Source organism: Vidua chalybeata, chromosome 3, assembly GCF_026979565.1.
Source record: "Vidua chalybeata isolate OUT-0048 chromosome 3, bVidCha1 merged haplotype, whole genome shotgun sequence".
Lineage (NCBI taxonomy): Eukaryota > Metazoa > Chordata > Aves > Passeriformes > Viduidae > Vidua > Vidua chalybeata.
The window spans coordinates 65,981,254-66,001,712 of record NC_071532.1 but is presented as its reverse complement, the minus strand read 5'-3'; positions in this window follow the sequence as shown (position 1 = coordinate 66,001,712).

The window sequence follows — 20,459 nt, the reverse complement described above, 5'->3', positions numbered from 1 at the left end:
CTTCCCTCTGCTTTGTCTTGTTTAAAGACTCTCATAATTGTAAGGTTTATAGGGCACTACTACTTCACAGACTAGTTAGCTTAAATGAAACTGAAGCTAACATGACAACTTTTACAAACCAAGTGTCATTTAAATACTTTTTTTTACTCCCTGCATGCACAAGCTTACAGGGGATTTAAAGTACTACCTAGATGCCTATCTTGCAAGTACACAAACACCTGAAATGCTTTATTTTAGAGAATAAAATTGCCTCTTCTCAAAGAATCAAGCTGTTAGAAAGCTTTACTATCCATCAAGATCCACTGGCACAGAACTTTATCAGAGTGTGGAAGGTTTGGCTTAGCAAAAATAAAGCATTTTAATAGGTCTAGAGCCTTTGTTTTCTTCTGGCAGTTATTTCACTTTCTTTGCAGAAAGGAACTTTTTTTCTATTTTACTGTTCAGGCTCCTATACTTAAAGTGCTTTGTCATTCATGTCTTCTATAAGAACTGTGTTTTGAGTGCTGACCCTCTGTAGTTCATAAATCTTTTGGATTTATGTTATAACTTTATTTTAAGTCATCACACAAATTGGTATATTTTGGCTTAATGCAATTTAATAACACAAATCCTTTAGATCACTTGTTCTTATTAGCTTCTTTTGTGTGTCCACATCATCTTTTAGTGCCTACATTTAATGATTTTTACTGCATTTGAGTATATTAAAGTGAATGTACTACTACATAACAGCAAGAATATGTCTGAATGGCTTTAGCAATCTCTAAAATGCAGGGATCAGATTCATGCCATGAAACCAACAGACAGAATTTGAGGTCAAGCCAGTGTTTGAAGGTCAGAAAAATGGAGGTTACGAACACAAGGAGATTGGGATAACCCAGCCTACCCAGTTCTGTGGAGCCATACAGTCAGGGAGATGTGAGTGCTGAGGGAAGTAGTGAGTTATGGGTGGCTGTGAATGAAGACAGCTCATTTGAAAGGGTTCCTGATGACACCTAACCCTACCCTGAAGAGTAGGGTGCTCTTCACTGAATGGAAAAACCCTGTTGTTATGAGAGGGTTGTGTTTGTTGTCCCGTGCTTGTGAGGCTGAGAGGAAACCCTGCCAGCAGGGTAAGGGCTGAGGAGGTGAGCTGAGGCACTTGAGCAGCCAGATGTAAGGATGGTTTTACAGCCTGGCAAGGCACTGCTCAGCTGAGAGAGGCTGCCAGAGAGCACCTGGGAGCAAAATTCTGCATTTACGGTCCTTGTAACAGAAGGGTGGTTTTGTCCCCACCGTTTCTTGACAAGTTAACAACTAATACTGAATAGGCTTATTCTGTGTAATTAGCACAAGGAATGAAGGGTATTAATTCAGCAGTGTGTACTGCTACTGCGATGTATATGAAGCTCATGCAGAAGTGGTGGTGTGGAAAGCCATTGATACCCTTGAATACACAGCAGATACCAGACCCAACCTATCGATAAGGCCAGGTAGCTGCTGCTGCTAGATCAGACAAATCAGAGAGTTTTCTCTTGCAGCCTGAATTCAGTAAAATTTCAATGGTGTTTACTTTCATTCTAAATAATAGTATTTCTTCATGACTGTTAGAAACTGTCAATCTATTATGTTTATTTTGTGTCATATAGTGTCCTTTTATGTGTCTCTCAGTATGCATCTGTTGATTCCTTTAATATTTAGTACCATCATATGAAAGTATTTTAGTAACACAAAAATCAAGGCAAAAAGCGAGCTTTTGAAACATAGTGACAGGCACAATAAATTCTTATTTTTCATAATATGGCATGTATGTTTTCTTGAAATAATTATATATAGTTTTCATCAACAAAGTGATATGCTGCTTAAATAAGTCCACTCATGCTTATTGTAAATGGTATTTTTGTGGCTTACTTCCTTATGCTTTTGTCATTCTACACTTGATTTATAAAGAGATTCATGGAAAGTCATAATTATTATAAGAAGGCAGCAGGGAAAGTGTTCTTTCAGCATGTCTATAAATCTTTACTTATGCTGTACAGAGAACTCTGCTCTCTATGCCTGCTTTAACAGTGTACGAAGAGTATATCATAATGCCTTGAGTTGTCAGAGATTCAGGAATCTATATAATATGAGAACAAAAGTGGAGACAATCTCATTCTAATAGTCCTGGCAACAAAGTAAAGAAAGATACCAATTCAGCTGGCACGCTGACATGATAGCAAGAGTATGTTCTTTCACAGAGTTAAAACATGTGTGGGATTGGAAGGTGTGTGTGTGTGTGTGTATGTACATACAGACACATATGTGCACATATATACATATAGCTAGGAAGCAAGTAAATTTGAGATGTAGAAAAGGAGATGACTACCATAAACATGGTCTATTTTAAAGACAATATTTCTGGGAGAATGCAGAATATAAAATTTTCCCCTCACTGTGTGGTAAATCTCTGCTGTTCAGAAGAAGAAAACACTTTTCTTCCTGATGAAATCCACAGCAGATAGCACTTGGGCTATTGCTTTTCATTCTCCTAAACACACATTTTCAAAAGACAATTTTCCTTTTCTTTTTCTCTTCTACAAGGAACTACCCCTTTGTAAGGCTTGCAGCCTATAACAGAAAAGGTGTAGTTATGGTAGTTACATATGGACACAGATTTCTTGTGAAGATTAGTCAATCTCTTTCTTTGAAATTTGGAGAAATGCATAGAGAAATATTTGTCAGGATTTTTTTTTAGGTGCAGCTAATTCTGCTTTGGGTAGTAGTTATGCTAAATGGCTTGTTATAGTCCTTCCCCTTTTTTTAAAATCTCCCTATGAGATCATGCTGCTAAGCAAAAACAACTGAAAAGTGTTCATCAAAACCACTTTAAGAGCAATACAATATTTTATGTCTCTGTTTATGTAAAGTCACCTTATAGTCATTTGTAAAGAGTTTTTGAGAGTTGTTGTCTCAAGGACCTGTCTATAGTTTTAGTGTCTGCTCTGCAAGACAGGTGCATTACACAGTAAATACTGTATTCTGAGTGCATATTTTAGAATCACAGAATAGGGATAGGGTCGGAAGGGACCTTAAAGATTATCTAGCTCCAAGCCTCTTGCTGTGGGTGCTCACTAGATGAGATTGCTCCCCCTCCTCTGGGCCTTGAACCCTGCCAAAGATGGGGCATCCCCAGCTTCTCTAGCTGGGGCATCCCCAACCTGTTCCAGTGTCTCACCATGCTCACACTAAGGAACTTCCTCCCAACACCTGATCTAAACCTGCTCTCCTTCATTTTAAAATCATTTTCCCTTGTCCTTTTACTATCTGCCTGTATAAAAAATCCTTCTTCCTCCTTTTTACAGGCCACCTTAAGGTACTGGAGGTCTCCCCAGAGCCTTCTCTTCTCCTGAGCTGATCCACCCCAGCTCTCTCAGCCTTGCTTTACATGAGAGGTGCTCCAGCCCTCTCATCATTCACCTCTGGATTCTAACAGGTCCATTTCTTGTGCTAAGGACTCCAGAGCTGGATGCAGCATTCCAGGTGGGGTTTCACAAGGGCAGAGTAGGTGAGGAGAACCACGTCCCTCCACCTGCTGGCTACTCCTCTTTTGATGCAGTCCAGGATGTACTTCTGAACTGTGAGCCCACACTGTTGGCTCATGTCCAGCTTTTTATTCAGAACCCCGTGTCATATTAATGATACCGGTTGAGAATGAAATAGAAAGGACTTGAAATATATTATTTGTTGGATTCTGACATATAGCTATTTCATTTTCATACCTTATTTAAGAAAAAAACCAGGAGATTTAAATAATAATAAAATAAATTTACGAGATTTAAATAATAATAAAAATAATAAATAAATAAATATAATAATAATAAATAATAATAAAAAAGTCTAGAGAAAGCTGGGAACGCTAACAATTAGGATGGTCAGAAAAAACAGGTGGAGTGCCAATACACTTTTGATGAGCTCCAGTCTACAGCTTCCAGAAATGCAAAAAAAATTTGAATATCCTAGTGCTTATGTAAAGAAAGCTTAACCCATTGTTATTGCATATATTTAATATATAGCTCTCTATCTTTCTTTCCTTTATTTGTTTCCATTAGCAGTATGACTAAGAAAAACAAAGTTCTGTCACACTCCTGCATCATCTTTTTTTTTACTGTTTAAGTATGAAAAACATATGTAGCTTAAGGATGTATTCTTCCTGAGTGAAAAGTTTGCAATAAAATCTGTTTTTTTTACTCTGGGGTAAAATTTAAGAGTATTCTTTGTCAGTCTTTCAAAATGGTACTGCAACTGAAAAAACCCACCAACTTACATGTAGAAGATTTTATTCTTCATATTAAATCACTGAGTTTTTTTTATTTTTACCTTAATAAAATATAGCGAGTAATAATTTTGGTGAATATTTAACTTGGCAGTTTATAAAAATTTCTAATCTTTTGGTTATTGCAATACAATACATTTATAATATTTAGTACTACAGCATGAAATGTTCCTCTTTATAAACTGAATAATAGCCTTTCTTTATAAAAGGTCCACACACCAAAATTAAATTTTATAGCAGATTTTTAATTTAAAAAGTACTATTAATAATTTCCTTGTGCCAAGTATAAATATGCTGCATATAGTTTATGTACACTTAAATTCAGAAAATATTATGGCTATCAAAAATACTAAATATGTATCTAAAGGCATTGAATAAAAATAATTTCTTTTGCTATGTTTCCCCTTCTAATTTTTAGAAGCTTTTCAAAATCTCAGTAGAGAAAGACGCAGCTGTTACAGTCCTCCTTCATGACTGTGCAGCTTTGAAGCAGCACAGATGAGTTCTATCACATAAAATACCTTTGCCCAATTCATACCTAACCCAATTACTGCCAAGACAGGGAATTTGTGTCTAAAGACACTGTTTGACTGATAGAACAAGTAGAGAAAGAAAGCAGCACTTGGCATCAAAGTAGAGCAGAAACTTGTTTACTTAGGGCCTTTTTTATATGATAAGGCTTTCTTATCATTATTAATAGCTTTTGTTTCCAGCAATGTACAAGTAGAGGTGTTGGTGCCACTGATTTGAGAGACTAGAATTCCTGAGATCTAGCCAACCTGATTGCTATAATCTTGCGACAACTTGGTTTTGTAAGACTGTTGCTACTTATTCCTAGCCTAACGTGCATTCCTGGTGCTGTAATCCCTCTCCCATTATTGTCAATGACTTAGCTAGGCCTGGTCACTTCTGAGATCATGAAAATGTCCTGAGGTGTTAAGTAATTGTTGTGATTAGCAATGTTCTACAGAAATCTGGTAATTTTCCATGTTCCTTAAAGAAAGATCATGATGTGTTTCACTGTCTCAAAACATTTCCCATATCCAAATTAATTAGGTTCAGACATAAAGTTTGGGTTTTTTTTTCCTAAATGCCATCCTCACACAGAACACAGGAAATATGGATATCCCATAGCCCTAAGTCTGTGTATTGGTCCCAAACCTTAAAACTGCAATAACATCTTGTATCCATCTTGGCTCTGATGAAAACAGGTGGAATTAAATCTGTCCACAGAGGATTATGGTGTAGCTGCCATTCAGGTTGGGACACAGCCCTTCTCATACTACAGGTAGATGTGCCAAAGAAGTATTTGTGCCTTACAGTACCAAATCACTACTGAAACAGATCACTCACCAAAGTTAAAGGGAATTGCATTTTTTTTTCTGACGACTGCATACATAAAACATACACAGGACTAATATATTTCCACCTCCTCTCAATCCTAAATTCTCAGCTTTCAAAAAATTATCCAACTTTGCAATATATCTTCCTTAATATCTATCTAAATGATGTTTTTCTTAATTTAAAAAGTACAACCTAATTATATTTTGCATATATGGGTAGTTGAATACATAAACAGAAGAGAAAAACCTTGTATTCAACCATAACAGGCTTTCAAAGCCAACTCAAAGAAACAAACATCATATGTCATGATTTTTTCTTTTTTTTTAAATGACATGCCAAGCTGTTCAAGTTTGGCTTTCCATTCCTCTGGTGGTAAGATAGCTGCTAAGATCTCCAGCTCTCCCATATTAGTGGTTTAGACAAGATTACAGTGTGGTACATTCAAAATTGAATCGACAACCAGTTCAGAGAGAGGAAGAGGGGATTTCTAATATGAAAAATTGTCTGCTTCCTAAAATTTTACTAGTCATGTCATATTACATTAGACAGAGTAATAGAACATTAGCTGTGTAATGAGACATGACTGCTAAAATGTGAAGGAGAATGCACTTTCAGATTGGCTAGTCCTGTTGAAAGTGATAGCTTGCATCTAATCTGCAGTGCTTGTAGATATTATGCAAACCAGCTGTTTGTGAATTCTAGATAATTTGGAAATTGGAAGAAGTGTCAGATACATTATCAGCTTCTCAAAATATTTTTGTACCTTACTTTCTGTTTCTAGATAACAAAAGGGTTTTGAGAAATACAATTATAAGTCATCGTCATTTAACATTTGACAGTTTTCTTACATCCTTTGGGTCAGAACTTCAATTGAATAAATCATAAGGGGGTTTATTTTACTGATGTCAACAAAGCTTCAGACATTTGAACAACTTTAAATCTACTCTGTTTTAGAGGTGCAATGGCATAAAGTTTCACAGTACTTAGCAATGCAGCAGCTGGCAATCTTTCTCCAAAAGTATTTTTACCTTGTTATGAGATGATGTTTAATTGCAACTAAAATACTTCATTAAAAGACTTCAGAGAAATTTTATCAGGAAAGAGGAAGGTGGAGATTTTAATTTCAGATTATTTTGAGTAATGAACTGAATAAAAATCTGACTCTTGAACTTCAATGTGTGAGACATGCTAGCTATTGAGTTGCCAGATATTGAGGCATGCTAGATGTTCTCCTCTGTTCCATGACAAATAACAAAAGGTTTTCTTTCTTTTCCCTACTCAACCACTAGAAAACAAGAACTAATTTCAGACCACTGATGATTTTGTGTGCTATAATTCTGTGTTTCAGCCATATCACACAACAAGTCAAACCAGCTGTTTCAAAGTCTGAATATTTTTAATATTTTACCTTTGCAGTACTACTACTTACCACATAAATACTTTGACTCATGCAGGAAACCTTTAAAACTTGATCACATCCATATTTTTTTGTTTGGAAAGGGAGAACAAAATGGTTGGCAATGAACCCTTAAGAACTAGGCACTGGATTTGTCTTTTGGCTGTTTTGATTAATACTAACAAGATAAATAATGAAAATAACCCCAGCAATGGGAATACAGGATTCATTTGGTCAGAAGAAAGAACACTTTAAAATTGAAAGATTACATATATGGAAATGTACACCTAGAAAAACCAAGAGATGCAAACTTCTAATGCTACCAAATCAATCTGCTCATTATGCCCCTTACATTTAATCTTTAGAAAAGTAACTCTAATTTTAAATACTTCAGTTTATTCAGACTCTTGCCATTTTTTTAGGTAGTTGTGTTAGGCAAACCTAGCTTCCTCTGAAATCACTAGGAATAGTCAATCTCATAAACAGCAACTCAGAACAGGAAAAATAAAAACGGGAAAGAAAAAAAGATTGATTCTTGCAATGCTGATTGAAGATAAACATTTAGATGGAAAGTGGAGCTGGCTGAGTCTATGAACTGCTACGTATGTAGTTTTTGTGAAAGTTTCTCATTTATTATTACTGTGCAATTACAGTCTTGTATATCTATACCAACCATAATTTAGCACCAGTGTAGATGAATTGCCAATACTTGGCTTCCTCTGAGCAAAAAATACACAATTCCTGAGCTGAATTATGCTGTCAAGCAATGTAAAAATTTTAGTTGTTCTGTCTTTATTTGCATCTCAAGAATCACATTGCTAAATCTTCACAGAGTATCTTGAAAGAGAACCCCTTTATGACTATATTCTTCCTACATATACTTTTTATTTAAATTGAAGTTGTCTCAACTTACATTTTTAATAGCAATGAAATCCTTTGGGTTCTTATTAGATGGAATCTAAGCAAAAAATCCTCTCATCTGCTGTGTTGTACAGACCTTTGAAGGGTAAAGAAATCTCTTTTATATTTGCAGTTGTGGTTACAGATTGATATGCTTAAGTCTTTGCCAAAATGACAGTTTTATATGTGCAGTTGCAGTCACTCTCAAACCAGCAAGGAAATGAGAGGGGAAACTAATACATGCATTTTCCAGATCCTGGTTTACGTTTCTGCAAATAGAGACCTCTTAGAATTTGCATTTACAGAATGAATCTTTGTTCAAGTTCTGATCTGATACCTTTTTTGTTTGGTTGGTTGGTTTGTTTTGAGGGGTTTGCCTTGATCTTAGTAGAAGTCTTGCACTGCGAACAGATACAGAAGTAGGACTAACAACTGGGCCATGTTTAGGATCTAGGTAATGTACTTATAAAGAGAATTTTGGCTCCAAAAGTCTGCATGCTTGGCCTTAGCTTATCAAAGACTAGAAGAAAACTCATTATAGAATCTGTATGACTTATGATGCTGACCAGAAATAGGGTAACTGTACTGTCCAGAGTAAGTAAGATTAAGAGAGCTTTCATTTATAAAAAAAAAAAAAGAAGAAATATGAAGTAACTTGGGTTCAAATCAGTAAGAATCTTGAAGTTATTAACCTATGCAATTATAGTATCTCTTTTCCATCTAAAATCTCATTATAATGACGATGATGACTATTATTATTATTATTTACACAGTAGATGCACACACTTTTTAGTTGCAGGAGATTCTATTGTAGGATTACTATGAAATATGCAGTGATTTTTTGTGGGAGTGTAACATTTTACAAATCACCATGCAATACAGAGATACAGACTCTTTCTCACTGCTGGCAATAAAATAAAACAAAAACAAATAAAAAAAATCTGGTCTACATAATTGAAGTTCCTCTTCATTATTCTGACATTAGCTAGCCTCAGGCTTTAGAATCTGCTCAATTGTAATGAATCGTTAAGATTTTAGTTGGACCAAGGAGAAGATAGCACCTCATTGTACTTTGTTGTTAGCAAGATTTTAACAAAATAACATCTGCTCTCTTATATTGTGGATGATTTAATTTTTAAACACTTGTTCTCAACCTTTAATTTTCTGCAAAACAACCACATAAATAATTAATTCATCTATATTTCCTCAAGGCGAGTTAGACTTAAGGTCCTTCATAAATATTTAAGAATTCTATTGCAAAATAAACAAAAACTTCCACTTAACTTTTAATTGCAAGTCCCCAAAACCACCAGCAGCATCAGCAACAGTAAAGAGAAAGATTTTGGATAAAAACACTTTTTTGTGAAAGGATTCAGCCTTATATGTTTGTGGAAATTCAATGTGGTTTTGCACCAAGTTTGCAAAACATGTATTTCATTAGCAACAAAAGTCAGAAAACAACAACAAAAAAAAGACTTATGTTCAAATATAATCTAGTCTTGAACTGAAAATCTCTCTAGTGGTTCCCAGGAACACAGAGTGCAACAGCCATGTGTATATGCATTTTCCAGGAATACATCTGCCTATATTCATATCGAGCGTTATCCAGGCCCAAATCTGAGCTGCTGTTTAATTCTGGCCCTGGATCTGAGAAGTGAAGGCAGACTCAAGCTTCAGGGTTAGCCTAACGTAATTTCAGCTGCCAACTCCTCCCTTTTACCCAAAGGAATTGTGCTAATAACTATGGATCACTGCATTTGCTATTTCTCACCCTCTCCCCAGAACAGTTCTCAACTCTTAGAAAAACAGAGCTCTCTGAACCCTCTGAAGTGGTGCAGAGATCACAGCAAAATTAAGATCCAAGTTCCGTGAATGTACCAAATTTGCTTTTATATATATATATACATATATATATATATATATATATATACAATTTTATACACTATTTTCTTTTGACAAAAAAAGTGTTATTTTTCATAACATTTGTTGGGATTTTTACCCATATCATTCATGAGAAAAATACTATAAAACTGTATTTCAACATTTTCATGTTTCAGCATTGCTTTGAGATAAATCTATTATTTTGAAAATATTTATTAGTTCAATTTATATATATAGACATAAAAATTATCTTAAGAATTTTTTTTACCCCTTAAGATAAAACCAGTGAATTACTTAGTATCTCATTTCATGTAAAAAACAATTTTACAGAAATGTAAATATGTAAAAATTTCAGTCATTATTCCAAAGGAAGGAGAAGAAAAAGATTCTGTCATAAAATGCAAAACTAAAACGTCAGTGTTTTCAGATTTCCTCTAGAACTATAATACTCCTCTAAAAGATAAAACTTGATTAAAAATCCAAGTGTGTGTTTAAAAGTGGAGAAGTCTAAATATTTTGCATAATACAGAAGAGCTCAGCTCTGACCACGTTTACTGTTTCCCTTCTCTTGGCTGTGGTTCTACACAGATATGGACTCATGGATTCCAGCTGTGCTCTCACCTTTTCCAGTGCTGTCCAGAATTAATTCCAAGGAAGTAAACAAAATACAGGGATGTGAGAGTGGGGTAAGGGAGATTTAAAAGAGGCTCATGAAAGTATTCCTCCTGCCTTGCCATATGGATATTGATTTCTCCCCCTCAGGCTGAATATAATTGCCTGCTCTAATTTAGCATTGATCTACCCACCCAAGTTTCTTAAAGCACTGCACAGGCATCAATTAAATTGTTCCTAATACCACCTTTGTCAAGTAGGATAGCTATAATTATTCACACTTAGATGATGGTGAGGGGTAAAAAGTGATTCGTCCTGAGCTATTCAGTGAAACAAGCCAGGAATAAAGCATGAGACAATTATACACTGCCATGTGCCCATTATCAGATCATTCAGAGTTTTTCAAAAGGCAAAATATTTGCACATGTAATGACTTGAGATTCCAGTGAAACATAATTGGTTAGATAATGAGTGTACTATGACTGCTACTGATCATATTGGAAATGCCTCTTGCCTTGACTTCTCTCTTTTATGGGATTTTTCCACTGTCTTATTTTTTGTCTTTTTTGATTCCATCCAGGCTGCTTAAAATGTAAGAGGCTTTTATTTCCTATGGTACAGCTCTTGGCACTTGATTGTTGATTTGTTCTCTGATAAGAACTTTTATGTTTTATTACCTGCAAGAGATAACACCTCTTGCTGCTGATGATGACAAACATGGTTTTGCTGTTCTGCTTTTTAGTGTCATTTTATTTAGCAGTTCAAGAGAAATCAGCTAGGGTGCTGATGAGGAGAAACAAGTACAAAGTATTTCATATACACATCCGAGAGTTCAGAAAAATTAAAAGTTCTACTATATTTACTATGAAAGCCCAATGCTAAAGCAACACATGTGTTAGAGAATTATTTGAATCAGATAGCAGCAATAAACCAAAGTCATTCTGGATATCAGATTTAGTTTAGACAGCTTCCCTATGAAATATGTGACTTGTAGTCAATGAAGAGAAAACCACAAACAACCCCCCCACACCCAGCACACTATTACAAGGCTTTTAATCTGCACATGGGAAAACACTGACAGATTTGTTCAAACGTAAGTTGGACACAACCTTTACCCTTCTGATTCAAGCTTTATCTGAAAGAAAATCATATTGATATTGGAAAGCTCTACAACATGTACAAACTTTAATTATCAGCTAGGCTATGCTACCCAATGCTTTCGCAGAGAAACCACAGGAATGTCAATAACTCAGTACATATTATTTGACCTCATTTTGCTACACTGCTTGGCTTGAACAATGTAAGTCTGCATTTTTGGCCAAGAATTTCTGGCTTCAAAGAATCCCCTCTGGGTGGCACTTAGGGCCCTGGGTTAACTTTAATCATGTTCCTAATATGATCCAAGTTGCTTTAGGCTTCACTGTTAATATTCTAGAAAATTAGGGACATGGAACACAAATTCCTTAGGCTGTTTGTTCTGAAGCATACATTTTTCAGAATAGGAGATGCGAGAGATAGAGATGAACTCACTCTTGATTCCTGATGAAGTTATGGAAATTAGGCAGAGTTCTTTTGCTCTGACCCTTACAAATATGCAATATATGATAAAATAAAAGTGTGATGTTTGTGGATTTTAATTTTGTTCTATTTTTGTTTGTTGGTTTGATTTGGTTTAGATAGGACCTAGACCCATAATCTTCTTCCAACAGACTTTAGTTTGAGGACGTGTTTTCTCCTTTGTGAGGCCTTTTCCATGAAGGTAAGGATTTACAAATGATCAAGAGTTGCAGGCCTAGGTATTACTTTCTCCACTATATTCACAACTATGTGCACCTCTGTATGTCTCTTACATATATGATGATATATTCTACTGTAAGAAGTTTGAACTCCCTAATCTTTCCAAGTGGCGGGCCTTGGAGCAAACTATCCCACTTGCATACCATTAGTCTACATGTAGAGCCTAACAAAACTGCATTGTGGAGGAAATATTATTTTTATAAGCTTACCCATCTTACAACACAGTCAATCATGTCTGGAACTAAACAGAGAAAGTATAAGATTATCACAGTCTGTCAGTATTTACTGTATTTTGAGATCTCCTTGAAACACATCTGAGTCCCAAATTGCACAATTACCATGAAGCGAGAGGGAAGGGAAGGGAAGGGAAGGGAAGGGAAGGGAAGGGAAGGGAAGGGAAGGGGGAAGGGAAGGGAAGGGAAGGGAAGGGAAGGGAAGGGAAGGGAGGGAAGGGAAGGGAAGGGAAGGGAAGGGAAGGGAAGGGAAGGGAAGGGAAGGGAAGGGAAGGGAAGGGAAGGGAAGGGAAGGAAGGGAAGGGAAGGGAAGGGAAGGGAAGGGAAGGGAAGGGAAGGGGGAAGGGAAGGGAAGGGAAGGGAAGGGAAGGGAAGGGAAGGGAAGGGAAGGGAAGGGAAGGGAAGGGCTTTTCCATCATATGTTGACTTTCTTACCTTGACTGACATTGCCTTTTCCTTTCTCAGACCATGTAAGAGCTAGTATTGACCTTACACAGAAGTTGCTGTCCCACCTACCATGAAAGTCTAGGGAACAGGTTGACTCCAAACTAACTGGACTAGGTGAGTGAATATTGCATGTGAATTTGTTGTTTGGAAGTAGTACTTCTGTGTGGCAAGCACATTTCTCTCTCTCTCAGGATTTTTTATTGAGGTGCACAGAGAAAAATGAAAGAGAAAACAATTTCTATTTCTGCTCCTTGTTTTTCTCTTGTGGAATGTGTTTGGAGAATTGTTTACCCAGAGTGAGTGCTTGGTTGGATCATGGTGGATTGTTTGGGCCTGATGGCCAGTCAGATCCACCTGTGTCTGGACTCTGGTGAACAGGGTCACGCGTTGTGAGTTGGGACATATGATAGTTAGATAAAGTAGCATGTTGTATTTAGTATCCTCTTTTATATAGCATATTAATGTATTATAACATAATTATAATAAAGAAATCATTCAGCCTTCTGAAATGGAGTTAGACATCATCATTCTTCCCATTGGGCTCACTGACATCTACAACACTTCTGCTATCATTTTTCCCCCTCAAGTAAACAGTGAGGTTTGGGGATATATAATATCAGTATTCAAATAGTACATTTTGTTTGTATGCTATTTAAAAAGGGATTTGTGCCAATAAGGGCAATTAAGTAAGAAAATGAGATAATTGCTATTGTTAATTTTCCACTTGCAGAATGAATGGGGGAACTTAATGTATATCTATATCTATCCATACACCAAAGGGAAGAGCAAGTAACTAAAACCTTTGTAAAAATAGCATCAAAGAATGCTGTGCTTCATGGTGCTGTTCAGGAGGTAAGGCAGATAATAGCTTTCCCTGATAAAAGTTTCCCAGTCAAAGAAAACATTTAACACAGCAATAACTGAAGCCCATACTGTGCAACTTTAAGCATCACCTCAGCCATGGAACAGCTGGACATATTCATAGGGGTTTTTTGATAACCACAGGACATAATGTGTGCTCTGATCACTTACAAGAAATAGAAATGTTTTTCATATGCATGACCCACCATGCATTTTAACTGGGAGAAGAAAGGTACCTATCAAGATAACGCTGACAGGTGCCAGAGCAACTTGAACAGTACAAGATAGAAATTCTCAGCCAGAGGGTGGCAAGAGAAAATGAAGTAATGCTGACTGGTGTAAGCTGATATGTCTCCGGTTACATCATCCTGACTGTGTGAAATAGGACATTGGGAGAGGCTTGGATTGCAAATGTTGATAATTCTTATTTTCTCCCTATTGGAGTTCCTTTATTTTCCTTGCATTATTCCTTCACACTGAATACAATCGCACTTTGTTCAGGAACATTTGGGATAACTTTAAGGAACTGAGAACAGCAAGTTTTTTCTTATCTGCTCACAAAAGAACAATCATTAGATTCTGAATCATGTGTCTCCAACTAATCCGCCTAAAGGAAAAAGGTATTTTTCAGGCATCCTGAGTCATGGTTCCCTTTTATATAATTTTCTCTTTGTCACAATTTCTTTTACCTTCTCCATGACCTGGATAAGTTAAAAATAACTTACGGATGGTGTATTATCCTTAGTTTGTTAGCTGTTAAGCTTAAAATAAGTTCTCTCTATCTTACACTTTTTCACTACCAAACAAAATCAGAGCCCCAGTTAGACTTAGATCTGAGCTTTTATTACAATCTCATGGGAGGGTTGATTTGGTTTGGCATTTGTTTTTTGTTGTTGTCGTTCGTTTTTTTGTTTTTTGAGAGAAGCCAAGCATTTGATAGATGTAAAGAGATGGCTTTTCCTTAAGTTTTCCTTCTTCAGTCTTACTGCTGTGTAATGAAAGTGTTTCACTAAAGTTACTTGTAAATATCATCAGCAGTTTTTAGACTATTTCTGTAAATCAAAATAGTCAGAAACCCAACACCATCACCACCACCAATTCCTTTGCTAGCTATTTCAGATTTACAGTTCTTTTGTTTTGGCATGAGTTATAGCACCCCATAGACATGTGAGAAAACAGGTGAATTTGACCCCCTATATTTTTGCCTAAAATAACCAACTTCAGTACTATTTCAGAATTAGTAGAAAAAAAAAAAAAAAAAAAAAGTAGAGATGAGATTTCAAGTTGCTTTTAACTTCCTTTTAGCTTCATACACATATGTACATGCACATGTGAGCTGTTAATACACAGCCATCTCTTGACAGATATATATAATTGCTAGTGTTAATCGCCTCTCAACAAACTAAAATTGTTTAAAAATGCCTCTGTATGTTCTGATAATGCATGGTGTTTGTTCCATCATGTATTAAGTGTGAGTTAATCTCTCACACAACAATGCTTTACCAAGTCTCAAGGTTGGCTGTAGGACACACTGTTTTAGCTAATATCACTCAGGAGATCAGTTATTTCCCATTGTGATTCCCAATTGGCATCTTGCAGTGAGCTTGTTTACTGCTCCACAGAAGAATGGATTGTCTGTCGTTAAGTACAAAAAAGCTGCATGAAAATAGTGTTAAGTCTCTGGTTTAAGCTGACAAATTCTAGGGAAGTCTAAATTAAAGATGAAGTATCAGAACAGCACTTTTTTTTTGAAGCAATATTACCTTGGAATGGGAAAGGAAGGCAGCACAAGAAGTAGCTTTTTTCTGGCCATTACCATGTCAGTCTTTCACTTAAAATCAGAAAAGTAAGGATTTTTACATGATCCTTGTTTTTCCTTTTCAGACATGAACAAAGCAGTATAAGTGGGCCAGTACTTATAGGCCAGCTTTGATACAATTGTAATTTGAAATGATTGGGATATAAGGATAGTATTTCTAATGGAGGTGTTGACTGAGCAACTAGGCAGTACATTTATTATACTGACAAGATGATAAAATCAGTCAGGAGAAGAGTAAACCTACTTGACTTGAGGGGTATTGGATTAACTGATTTAAAAGGTCTGACATAAGTAATCCAAAAGTAGTATTAGAAATCTGGTATAATGAAACTTGTGCTTTCTTTGTGTCAACTGAATCCTTAAAGACAGGAAATGAGAAAAATAGTATTTAGATATAAAACTAAAAAGCAAGTATGCCAAAGCAAACACAAAGAAAGGTACATATTCTGGTTGGTGAGATAAGAGTAAATGGGTGGCAGGGGAAAAAGTGCTCTTCAAGAAGGGTGACCACAGAGCAGAAAACATCAAAAGAAGGTGGGCATGCTTGTGAAACAAAATAGGAAATAAGACTCCAAGAGGGAGTCTTAAGAGGAAGAACAAAGAAAAGTAGTGTTTGTTAGATAAATTACTTGTCTAGAAGAAGAAGTCACAAATAAAATTTTCTTTCAGGGCAGTATTATGCATTTTGTTACTACTATGCAGAGAAAATGTAAAATGATGAATAAATACAAGAAAATTCAGATCCCTCCAAGCTCCTGGGTACACAGCAGGGCTAGACTAACAAAATGATTGCTATCCCACCAGCTGTATGTCTTCCCAGTACTATTCCCAGGCATAGAGAAACCTGTATTTGTCAGAAGACAAACTCCTGAGCAGCCTGAATGGGGGAAAAAAGTAATAATTCATCCAAATTAAACAGAAGCAAAAAAGGAGTACCTTATTCTAAACTTAGCACACATGGGTGGAAAAAAGGAAACATTTGCAGAAATTATATTTCTACCAGTTACTATTCTAGGCTCTGATTAAATCACCTAGCACAGACCTCTTAGTCACTTAGACTTTTTTGTATGGGCAGCAGACAAAAAACCCAGCACCTCAAGGCCACTAGTGTTCTGATTTATCTGTAGAAATGTCTTTCTCTGTTGGCAACTATGGTCCTAAAATAGACATTATCAGTAATGTAAGGTGAAGGGATTTGAATCTGTGCTCTAAATTTAGCTAATTGTCCTTGCTCTTTGTCATCATGTTTATTCAATACTTCAGTGATAGTAAGATTTTTTTCTATGCAGTGACTTTTCTCAATAAAATCTATCTTTGTGAAGCTGCACAACTTCTGCACAGGTTCTGCACACAGTAGTTGCTATTTTTCAGCCAAGAAGTGGGTTGAAGCTACAGAGAACAAAGTTTCGCTTCTATTTTCTAAGCCCGAGGCTCTGGTCTGCAGTCGAAGCCAAACTCTCACTGCTTGACTTGTGCAGTGTTTAAATAAAAGTAATCTCACTGTTAAAGTCAAGCTCTCCATGCCACTGCAATGAAAATAACATACTGTGCCTGGGAAGTGCCTGTAGGGATGGAGCCATGCTGCTGGAAGCAGGTGTGTGCATACAAATGGCAAACAGGGAGAGAGGATCTCTCAGAAAGCACGGGACTTTCTGTAGTACCTGGAAATTATGTGGCTCAATAATTCGGTCTTTGTTGTGGGTGGCTGAAGGAACCCTCCACCTTCTGTACATAGATCCTAGGAAGCCACTTAGAGAATTTTCCTTCTTATTTTCCAGCTAATTTTGTGTAGGAAGGTTTGAAGCACAAATAAACTGCTGTCACTGAACTAATATGACCCAATTTCATATTTATTTATGAATAGGTATTGCATATTGCTGCTTGAAATGAAAAAAACCCATGTTAATAAGAATTTTAAGTATTTGAAGAGCACAGCTGTACATGTCTGTCAAAATATAAGAAAAGTAATTATAAGTACATGCCAGAAGCAGCTTAGTTAGCATTAAAAAAAAAAAAGAAAAAAGAAAACAGGGTCTCTGTGTCAATGCCCCAAGGGCATCAGTGGTGCACAGTATTTCTTACTAGCCTTACCTGGGACCCTCTGGGACCGTCTTCCACACTGTACACATGGGCCTGGGCACCTCATTTCTGCTCAGCCTGCAGTTGTTGCTGAGCTAAAATTTAGATTTGTCCGTGCCTTGTCCTCAGCTGATGGTGGCTGAAGTTCCTGTGCTGATTTGACCTTGGACCTGACTTGTCACCTCACTTTTGTCTCATTGCCACTGGACTGTTGATAGGATGCACTGCAGGGACAGCCCTGCCCTGCTGGCCCACTCTGCTTCTTCCAGGGTGATGCCTGTCAATGAGCTCAGTCTGTCCTGGAGTCCCCCTCAGATCCTGCTTATCCTCCTCCTTCACAGAGCAGCTCCTGCTGCTCCCTGACACCAACACTCCTTGAAAACTCCTTATTGCCATGAATGGTATTCAAGGCAATTCATAAGGATGAATATATGGATGTTATCTCACTAGAAGAGGAATGTAGAACCAAAAGTCCGTTCTTAAGCACTGTAATTGCTGAAGAAAACAGCAGTTGTTGATAGTGCTCATGATTTATCTGCACTTCTTTTATTTTGGACATATTTCTATAGAGCACCATGGGTTTTACCATAAAATTTATTTAAGTAGTTCCATTAAGAATATTTTATAAGCTTTATTTGCCATTTTAAAATTTTGTAGATTCATAATTCTCTTTATTGTTAGCAATGAAAAAAAACTTATTAAGCAAGATGCTATTTTCTGCTCATAGATATCTACTCTATGAGGAATGATTAGGAATATCAAACAAAAATGGTTTCAGGTCCCTTTTTAACTCTTTTCATCAAACAGGAGAAAGGGAATTATTTTGGCTTTCTAGTTCTTGCATTTCATTTGTCTTCTAGAACCATCTAATTTGAAAATCCAAACAATGTTTTTGCAAACATTTGATACTGATAGTCTTGTACTAGACCTTTTCTTGTCATAAGAGGTTTGTCAATGTCTGGTTGTAGCTGCCAGATTCTGAAGGCCACACTTAGTGAGTACCAGGCAGCCCTAAGTCTCAGATGTCCTTTACAGACTGGTGCTATGTAGCTGGTTGTCCCACTGTGAGAGGATGCTCTTGGAAGAATTAATACCTGGGGATCTGAGGAAGCTCAGATGTGTTGACTCTAACAATCTTCTGATGTAAGGATCCCTCAGGTTTGCCATCTATTTGAAGCAGAAGTCTGGCCAAAGTATCTAGATTTCTGCCTCTAAACAATTCCCTTGTCACCATTTATTTTAATTCTGCTTAGACTTCCACACCCCTGGAAAGTCCAGTGTTTTGATGCAGGTTTTCAAACATCAGTGGGGAGAACAAGTGCATCAATATACCTGGTTTCATGGCACAGATGATGCAGAAGAAATCTATCTAGCAACTATTACTGTCATTTATACAACCTTTAAAGGGGTTTTTAGTGGGTTCTTTTTTACTTAATAATCTTCCTGATAAAGTAAGAAATATATACTCTTTTTCTGAAGCTAGCAGCAGTGATGAAGACATAGTAACAGGAATTAAAAACCAACAAAATGGAGATGTGGTGGAAACCAGCTCTTGGCCTTTAATATGTGCACTTTGAAGTCAGATTGATATAATATTATGTTATTAATGTCCCAAAACTACAATTGCATTGTTAGTAACAGTCCCAATTGAAGGGACTAATGCAGTGCTATCTTAATTTTGAATCTTTGGGGATTAATGTTGTGATGGGAGAAATAATATAATATGTTTGCTCCTCTGTATTGTCTGGTAAACTTTGACTTTCAGCATTGTAATGCCGCCATTTCTGTTCATATTTAAATATCTATTGTCACCTTCTCTCAATATTTCTTTTAAGAAGTTTCTAGCTGGTTTATAATCTTACTTAACATGCACAGAGAACATCCTTCCAAGCACTGATTCTGCATTCCAAAATAAATGCAGGGATCCTTACACTTAGAGTTGGGTTTATAAAGTCTTAATTTTAGAAGTTTGAAGTTTTGGTGCACTGAAATATGCATCATTAAAGCTCTTACATGCAACATCTGCTTACATACTATAATGCCATCCTATTGTAAGTGAACATTTAATCCTAACTCATTATGCCTCTCCAAGCAAGCTGCAACCCTGAAACTTAGGAAGGAGATTTGCTTCTGTTCACAGAGATTGATGCAATCTGTAATTAGAACCCCATACTCTTCCCAGCTGCTGTTGTTGGCATAGTTGCATTTGAGAATGATGTAATATATCTTCTATTGCAGCACTTCCTACTCTTTTCAGTCAAATGTACAGGCTTACTAGCTTGGAACTCACGCGTGCCAGTCACTAGCCCTTATCTTCTATTTGACTTTGTGCAGAGTGAAAAGGAGCTGGTGTTAGGTTCTAGTGCCTTGCTAGCACCCTGTGCAGGAGTTCATTATTAAATGAAGGAGAGAGGCAGCTGAAGATCAGTAGAAAAAGCTTGAAATGGATTGCAGTACCATAAGATAGGATCATATTTGCATAGGTCTAAATCACATATCTAAAACTGAAGTATGTCACTATTAGTACAGAAGGAGGGGCTGCAGCTCTGGAAAGTAACAATTCTGAGAAGTCCTGTGTGGTAGTATATTAAAAGGGCAAAATTAATTTTAGATGTATAGATTAGGAAAGACTGACTCGTATTCAGGATACATTTAGGTAAATCTACATCTGAATGTGACTGTCAGCTGCAATCTGCTCTTTTACCATGATTTCTAAATCTATGTTAAAAACTGTGGAGGAAAAAGAATTAGATATTTTTTGTCTTCTACAGATATGTGATTCTAAACTAGAGAAACTAG